Source organism: Perca flavescens, chromosome 9 (assembly GCF_004354835.1).
Source record: "Perca flavescens isolate YP-PL-M2 chromosome 9, PFLA_1.0, whole genome shotgun sequence".
Taxonomy (NCBI): Eukaryota; Metazoa; Chordata; class Actinopteri; order Perciformes; family Percidae; genus Perca; species Perca flavescens.
The window spans coordinates 37,110,317-37,118,760 of record NC_041339.1 but is presented as its reverse complement, the minus strand read 5'-3'; positions in this window follow the sequence as shown (position 1 = coordinate 37,118,760).

Sequence of the window (8,444 nt, the reverse complement as noted above, 5' to 3'; positions counted from 1 at the left end):
AGCAGGAAAGGGAGGGAGAGAGAAAGAGGGAGGGACAGAGAGAGGGAGGGAGGAGGAGAGGGAGGAATGGGGAAGTGAGGGAGAGAGAAAGAGAGGAGGAGAGGGAGGGAGGGAGGGAGGGAAGGAGAGAGGGAGGGAGGGAAGGAGAGAGGGAGGGAGGGAGAGGGAAGGAGGAGACAGAGAGGGAGAGGGAAGGAGAGGGAAGAAGGAGAGAGAGGGAGAGAGAGGGAGGGAAGGAGAGAGGGAGGGAGGGAAGGAGAGGGAGGGAGGGAAGGAGAGAGGGAGGGAGGGAGAGAGAAAGAGGGAGGGACAGAGGGAGGAGGAGAGGGAGGAAGGGGGAAGTGAGGGAGAGAGAAAGAGAGGAGGAGAGGGAGGGAGGGAGGGAGAGAGGAAAGGGAGAGAGGAGGAGAGGGAGTGAAGGAGGGAGGGACAGAGGGAGTGAAGGACGGAGGAAGGGGAGAACAATGTCAGCCTCACACTTTTTGCAAATCAATTCACACAAAACATTAAACCCACTTATTTACTTTAGACTCAGAATCATGATGTCACTTCCTGTCAATTCCAAAGCACTGACTGTCACATGACCTGTGAGCCAATCAGGTGTGCAAACACATGATTGCTTAAGTGTAGACACACCAATCAGGTTTAAGCACAATATAAAATGTGTTTTCCTGCATGTATAACCTGTACTGGATACAGTATGTTATGTGTCTGTCTGTTTGCATGAAAAGGGGGAGTTGTTGACATGTTGACTGATTTTGGGAATATGGAGAGAAATAACTTATATTTTCCTCAGTCTGCAGCGTTGGTCTAGTATTTGGTGAACTTATTGTACTGTATATTTGCAGTTTCTCTGTGTACTTCATTTACAGTACTGAATTAAGTCATAAAATCATGTTTCTACAATAACAAAGTGGGTTTGGTATAAATTGGTGTGTAGTTGTTGCAAGAGTGTTTGCAAAAGGGTCTGAGGTGTTCTGGTAACTGGGTGGGAGAGAGGGAGGGAGGAGACAGAGAGGGAGAGGGAAGGAGGAGAGAGAGGGAGAGAGAAAGGGAGAGGGAAGGAGGAGAGAGAGGGAGAGAGAGAGAGAGGGAAGGAGGAGAGAGAGGGAGAGAGAAAGGGTGAGGGAAGGAGGAGAGAGAGGGAGAGAGAGGGAGAGGGAAGGAGAGGGAAGGGGGAGAGAGGAGAGAGAAAGGGCGAGGGAAGGAGGAGAGAGAGGGAGAGAGAGGGAGAGGGAAGGAGAGGGAAGGGGGGAGAGAGAGGGAGAGAGAGAGAGGAAAGAGGAGAGAGAGGGAGAGAGAGGGAGAGGGAAGGAGGAGAGAGAGGGAGAGGGAGAGAGCAGGATAGGGAAGGGGAGAGAGAGGGAGAGGGAGAGAGGGAAAGAGGAGAGAGAGGGAGAGAGAGGGAGAGGGAAAGAGGAGAGAGAGGGAGAGAGAGGGAGAGGGAAGGAGGAGAGAGAGGGAGAGGGAGAGAGGGAAGGAGGAGAGAGAGGGAGAGGGAGAGAGAGGGAAGGAGGAGACAGAGGGAGAGAGAGGGAGCAGGATAGGGAAGGGGGAGAGAGAGAGAAAGGGAAGGAGGAGAGAGAGGGAGAGAGGGAAAGAGGAGAGCGAGAGAGAGAGAGAGAGGGGAGAGAGAAAGGGAGAAAGGGAAGGAGAGGGAAGGAGGAGAGAGAGGGAGAGAGAGAGGGAAGGAGGAGAGAGAGGCAGAGAGAAAGGGAGAGGGAGAGAGCGGGATAGGGAAGGGGGAGGGAGAGATAGAGGGAAGGAGGAGAGAGAGAGAGAGGGAGAGAGAAAGGGAGAGAGGGAGGGAGAGGGAAGGAGGAGAGAGGGAGAGGGAAGGAGGAGAGAGAGGGAGAGGAAGAACGAGGGAGAGAGAGAGGGAGAGAGAGGGAGGGAGGGAGGGAGAGGGAGGAGGGAGAGAGGGAGGAAGGGAGAGGGAGGGAGGGAGAAAGAGGGAGGGAGGGAGAGAGAGGGAGGGAGGGAGAGGGAGGGAGGGAGAGAGAGGGAGGGAGGGAGGGAGGGAGAGGAAGGGAGGGAGAGGGAGGGAGGGAGGGAGAAAGAGGGAGGGAGGGAGGGAGGGAGGGGAGAGGAGGGAGGGAGAGGAAGGGAGGGAGAGAGAGGGAGAGGGAGAGAGAGGGAGTGAGGGAGAGAGGGAGGAAGGGAGAGGGAGGGAGGGAGAAAGAGGGAGGGAGGGAGAGGGAGGGAGGGAGAAAGAGGGAGGGAGGGAGAAAGAGGGAGGGAGGGAGGGAGGGAGAGGGAGGGAGGGAGAAAGAGGGAGGGAGGGAGGGAGAGGGAGGGAGGGAGAGGGAGGGAGGGAGAAAGAGGCAAGGCAAGGCAGCTTTATTTATATAGCACATTTCAGCAACAGGGCAATTCAAAGTGCTTTACATAAAACATTAAAGAGCAGTTAGAAAACAATTAAAAACAATAATAAACAAATTAAAAACATTAAAAGACAAGAATAAAATTGATAGTGCAGTATAAGAATAAAAGTTACAGTGCAGTATAAGAAATTAAAGTTAATAAAATAGATTATTTAAAGAAAAGCAACATCAAAAAAAGATAGGTCTTTAGCTTAGATTTAAAAGAACTGAGAGTTGCAGCGGACCTACAGGTTTCTGGGAGTTTGTTCCAGATATGTGGAGCATAAAAACTGAACGCTGCTTCCCCCTGTTTAGTTCTGACTCTGGGGACAACAAGTAGACCTGTCCCAGACCACCTGAGAGGTCTGGGTGGGTCATAGTGTAGTAGACCTGTCCCAGACCACCTGAGAGGTCTGGGGGGTCATAGTGTAGAGACCTGTCCCAGACCACCTGAGAGGTCTGGGGGTCATAGTGTAAGAGACCTGTCCCAGACCACCTGAGAGGTCTGGGTGGGTCATTATTTAGTAGACCTGACCCAGACCACCTGAGAGGTCTGGGTGGGTCATTATGTAATAGACCTGACCCAGACCACCTGAGAGGTCTGGGTGGGTCATCGTGTAGCAGACCTGTCCCAGACCACCTGAGAGGTCTGGGTGGGTCATTATTTAGTAGACCTGACCCAGACCACCTGAGAGGTCTGGGTGGGTCATTATGTAATAGACCTGACCCAGACCACCTGAGAGGTCTGGGTGGGTCATCGTGTAGCAGACCTGTCCCAGACCACCTGAGAGGTCTGGGTGGGTCATTATGTAATAGACCTGACCCAGACCACCTGAGAGGTCTGGGTGGGTCATTATTTAGTAGACCTGACCCAGACCACCTGAGAGGTCTGGGTGGGTCATCGTGTAGCAGACCTGTCCCAGACCACCTGAGAGGTCCGGGTGGGTCATAAAAAAAAAAAATATAGAGATACAATAGAAGATAATTATGCCACAGGGAATTCAAAAAACCTATGGGACTCAATGAAACTTGTGACAAATATGACATCCCCTCATAGAAATTTTATAACTAATGATGACGAACATAGGGCAAACGATTTAAATGACTTTTTTCTTAGATTTGAGTCGCCAGATGATTATACGGATGTTCTGGATAATGTAACATGTGAACCAGGTCAGAGGATAGTGGTGGACCCACAGGTGGTTAGCACTTTATTTAGAGATGTATGCTCTAAAAAATCTATGGGTCCAGATAGGATTTCAGCCTTTTTGTTGAAAACCTGTGCAATAGAGCCTTCCAGGGCATTCTGCCCAATTTTTCAAAAATCTTTAGATTTACATACTATTCCATCCTTATGGAAAAAATCCATTGTTATACCAGTCCCTAAGAAACAGAACTCAATGGAGAATCGTGATTTCAGACCTGTGGCCCTAACATCACATGTTATGAAGTGTTTTGAACGATATGTTTTAATGGGTTTAAAGGATCATGTTAAACATTTACTCGACCCGTTTCAATTTGCTTATAAGGAGAGGCGAGGTACTGAGGACGCCATTAACTGCATCTCTCACTTAGTGACTAGTCATTTAGAAGACACTCAAGCATATGCCCGTTTACTTTTTATTGATTTTAGTTCAGCGTTCAATACCCTGAATCCTAGATTGCTGACCACAAAGTTAAAAGAACTTAATGTAAATCCATACTGTATCAAATGGCTCTATTCCTTTCTGAACAATCGCACACAACAAGTGAGAGTCAACAACTCGTACTCTGAGGTTAAAATTACAAACACGGGAGGGCCCCCAGGGATGCGCCTGTTCACCAATTTCATTTACATTATTTACCAATGACTCGTAGCAAGTCAAGAGAGCACTTTTTTTATTAAGTTTTCTGATGACACAGCAATTTTAAGCTTATTAAAAAGGAAAGATAATGTTTCACACTATTTCTCTGAGGTAGACAGATTTGTTGGCTGGTGCGATAATAACTTTTTAATACTGAATGGAGCCAAGACTGTAGAGATCATTTTTGATCCTAGAAGTGTAAGAGACCATAGTCCGGTAATGATATATGGTAATATCATTGCACAGGTACCTTCACATAAGTACTTGGGAGTTTATATAGATAATGCACTATGTTGGTCTTCTCATGTCAACAATCTTTGTTCCAGGTTACAGCAGAGGCTATATTTTTTACGAAGGTTAAAAGCGTTCGGAGTAAATCAGAGAATTATGTATTTGTTCTACCAGTCTATTTTTGAGAGTTTGATTAGATATGGTATTACGGCATGGTATGGTAATTTGACTGTCCAATTAAAATCAAGGTTGGGACGATTGGTGCACATGGCTTTTAAAAATATAGGGGGTGTGGGGGAACGATCACCCCAAGAGCTATTTGATGCTTCAATTCTAAATCATGCCAAGAAAATTGTGAGAGACGATACACATATTTTGAATGACAATTTTAAATTATTACCTTCGGGAAGGAGGTACAGGGTCTTGATGTGCAGGTCTAATCGACTAAAAAACTCCTTTGTTCCTAATGCAATCAAGCCGCTAAATAGAAATGAAATACTGTGAACTGCCTTCTTGTGCTGTTTTTTTTTTTTTTTTTTTTTTTTAATGGATGCTGTATTGTGTGAATGATCTATTATTATTGTGTTTTTACATATTTGATCATGTGTTTTTATGTACTTTGATCATGTTGCTTTGCATGACTAGACTATGCACGGTGTCCAAGACAAATTTCCCAGTGATGGGACTAATAAAGTATAAAGTAATAAAGTAAAGTAGTGTAGCAGACCTGTCCCAGACCACCTGAGAGGTCCGGGTGGGTCATAGTGTAGCAGACCTGTCCCAGACAACCTGAGAGGTCCGGGTGGGTCATAGTGTAGCAGACTTGTCCCAGACCGCCTGAGAGGTCCGGGTGGGTCATAGTGTAGCAGACCTGTCCCAGACCGCCTAAGAGGTCTGGGTGGGTCATAGTGTAGCAGACCTGTCCCAGACCACCTGAGAGGTCTGGGTGGGTCATCGTGAAGCAGACCTGTCCCGGTCCACCTGAGAGGTCCGGGTGGGTCATAGTGTAGCAGACCTGTCCCAGACCACCTGAGAGGTCTGGGTGGGTCATAGTGTAGCAGACCTGTCCCAGACCACCTGAGATGTCTGGGTGGGTCATAGTGTAACAGACCTGTCCCAGACCACCTGAGAGGTCTGGGGGGTCATAGTGTAGCAGACCTGTCCCAGACCACCTGAGAGGTCTGGGTGGGTCATAGTGTACAGACCTGTCCCAGACCACCTGAGAGGTCTGGGTGGGTCATAATGTAACAGACCTGTCCCAGACCACCTGAGAGGTCTGGGTGGGTCATAGTGTAGCAGACCTGTCCCAGACCACCTGAGAGGTCTGGGTGGGTCATCGTGAAGCAGACCTGTCCCGGTCCACCTGAGAGGTCCGGGTGGGTCATAGTGTAGCAGACCTGTCCCAGACCACCTGAGAGGTCCGGGTCGGTCATAGTGTAGCAGACCTGTCCCAGACAACCTGAGAGGTCCGGGTGGGTCATAATGTAGCAGACCTGTCCCAGACCACCTGAGAGGTCCGGGTGGGTCATAATGTAGCAGACCTGTCCCAGACCACCTGAGAGGTCTGGGTGGGTCATAGTGTAGTAGACCTGTCCCAGACCACCTGAGAGGTCTGGGTGGGTCATAGTGTAGTAGACCTGTCCCAGACCACCTGAGAGGTCTGGGTGGGTCATAGTGTAGCAGACCTGACCCAGACCACCTGAGAGGTCTGGGTGGGTCATAGTGTAGCAGACCTGTCCCAGACCACCTGAGAGGTCTGGGTGGTTCATAGTGTAGTAGACCTGTCCCAGACCACCTGAGAGGTCTGGGTGGGTCATAGTGTAGTATCCATCCATCCATCCATCCATGGGCCCACCACCTGTGGGAGGAACCGTTGGGGTCGGGTGCGATGCCACATGGGTGGCAGTGAAGGTCAGGGGCCTCGACGGACCAGACCCGGGCGGCAGACGCTGGCTCTGGGGACGTGGAACGTCACCTCTCTGTGGGGGAAGGAGCCGGAACTGGTGCGGGAGGTGGAGCGCTACCGGTTAGATCTGGTGGGGCTTACCTCTACGCACAGTCTCGGTTCTGGAACCATACTCCTGGATAGGGGTTGGACTCTTTTCTTCTCCGGAGTTGCCCAGGGTGTGAGGCGCCGGGCGGGTGTGGGGATACTCACAAGCCCCGGCTGAGCGCCGCTGTGTTGGAGTTTACCCCGTGGACGAGAGGGTCGCCTCCCCACGCCTGCGGGTTGTGGGGGGAAAACTCTGACTGTTGTTTGTGCATATGCACCAAACAGGAGTTCAGAGTATTCGGCCTTCTTGAGACCTTGACTGGAGTCCTGCATGGGGCTCCAGTGGGGGACCCATTGTTCTGCTGGGGGACTTCAACGCACGTGGGCAATGATGGACACACCTGAGAGGCGTGATTGGGAGGAACGGCCTCCCTGATCTAAACCAGAGTGGTTGTTTGTTGTTGGACTTCTGTGCTAGTCATGGATTGTCTATAACGAACACCATGTTCGAACATAGGGATGCTCATAAGTGTACCTGGTACCAGAGCACCCTAGGTCAAGGTCAATGATCGATTTTATAATCGTTTCATCTGATCTGAGGCCGTATGTTTTGGACACTCGGGTGAAGAGAGGGGCAGAGCTGTCAACCGATCACCATCTGGTGGTGAGTTGGGTCAGGGGGTGGGGGAAGACTCAGACTTTCAACTCACACCTCCGGCGGAGCTTTTCGTGCATCCCTGTGGAGGCTGGGGGCATTGAACCCGAGTGGACAATGTTCAAAGTTTCCATTGCTGAAGTTGCGGCGAGGAGCTGTGGTCTTAGGGTCTTAGGTGCCTCAAGGGGCGGTAACCCACGAACACCGTGGTGGACACCGGTGGTCAGGGAAGCCGTCCGACTGAAGAAGGAGTCTTTCCGGGATATGTTATCCCGGAGGACTCCGGAGGCAGTTGCAGGGTACCGAAGGGCCCGAAGGGCTGCAGCCTCTGCCGTGAAAGAGGCAAAGCAGCGGGTGTGGGAGAAGTTTGGAGAAGACATGGAGAAGGATTTTCGGGTCGGCACCAAGGTGCTTCTGGAAAACTGTTCGCCACCTCAGGAGGGGGAAGCGGGGAACCATCCAAGCTGTGTACAGTAAGGATGGGACACTGTTGACCTCAACTGAGGAGGTAATAGGACGGTGGAAGGAGCACTTTGAGGAACTCCTGAATCCGACTAATACGCCCTCTATGTTAGAGGCAGAGCTGGAGGATAACGGGGATTGTCGCCGATTTCCCAGGCGGAAGTCACTGATGTAGTCAAACAACTACACAGTGGCAAAGCCCCGGGGATTGATGAGATCCGTCCAGAAATGCTCAAGGCTCTGGGTGTGGAGGGGCTGTCCTGGTTGACACGCCTCTTCAACATTGCGTGGAAGTCTGGGACGGTGCCAAAGGAGTGGCAGACTGGGGTGGTGGTTCCCCTTTTAAAAAGGGGGACCAGAGGGTGTGTGCCAATTACAGGGGTATCACACTTCTCAGCCTCCCTGGTAAAGTCTACTCCAAGGTGCTGGAAAGGAGGGTTCGGCCGATAGTCGAACCTCGGGTTGAGGAGGAACAATGCGGATTCCGTCCTGGTCGTGGAACAACGGACCAGCTCTTCACTCGCAAGGATCCTGGAGGGAGCCTGGGAGTATGCCCAACCGGTCTACATGTGTTTTGTGGATTTGGAGAAGGCGTATGACCGGGTCCCCCCTCAGCAGGAAACCGATGGAATGCCTTCTCCAGGTAGGGAATGAGTCCTTACCCCAAGTGAAGGAGTTCAAGTACCTTGGGGTTTTGTTCACAGTGAGGGGTCAATGGAGCGGGAGATTGGTCGGAGAATCGCGCAGCGGGTGCGGTATTGCATTCAATCTATCGCACTGTTGTGGACGAAAAGAGAGCTGAGCCAGAAGGCAAAGCTCTCGATCTACCGTCAGTTTTCGTTCCTACCCTCACCTATGGTCATGAAGGCTGGGTCATGACCGAAAGAACGAGATCC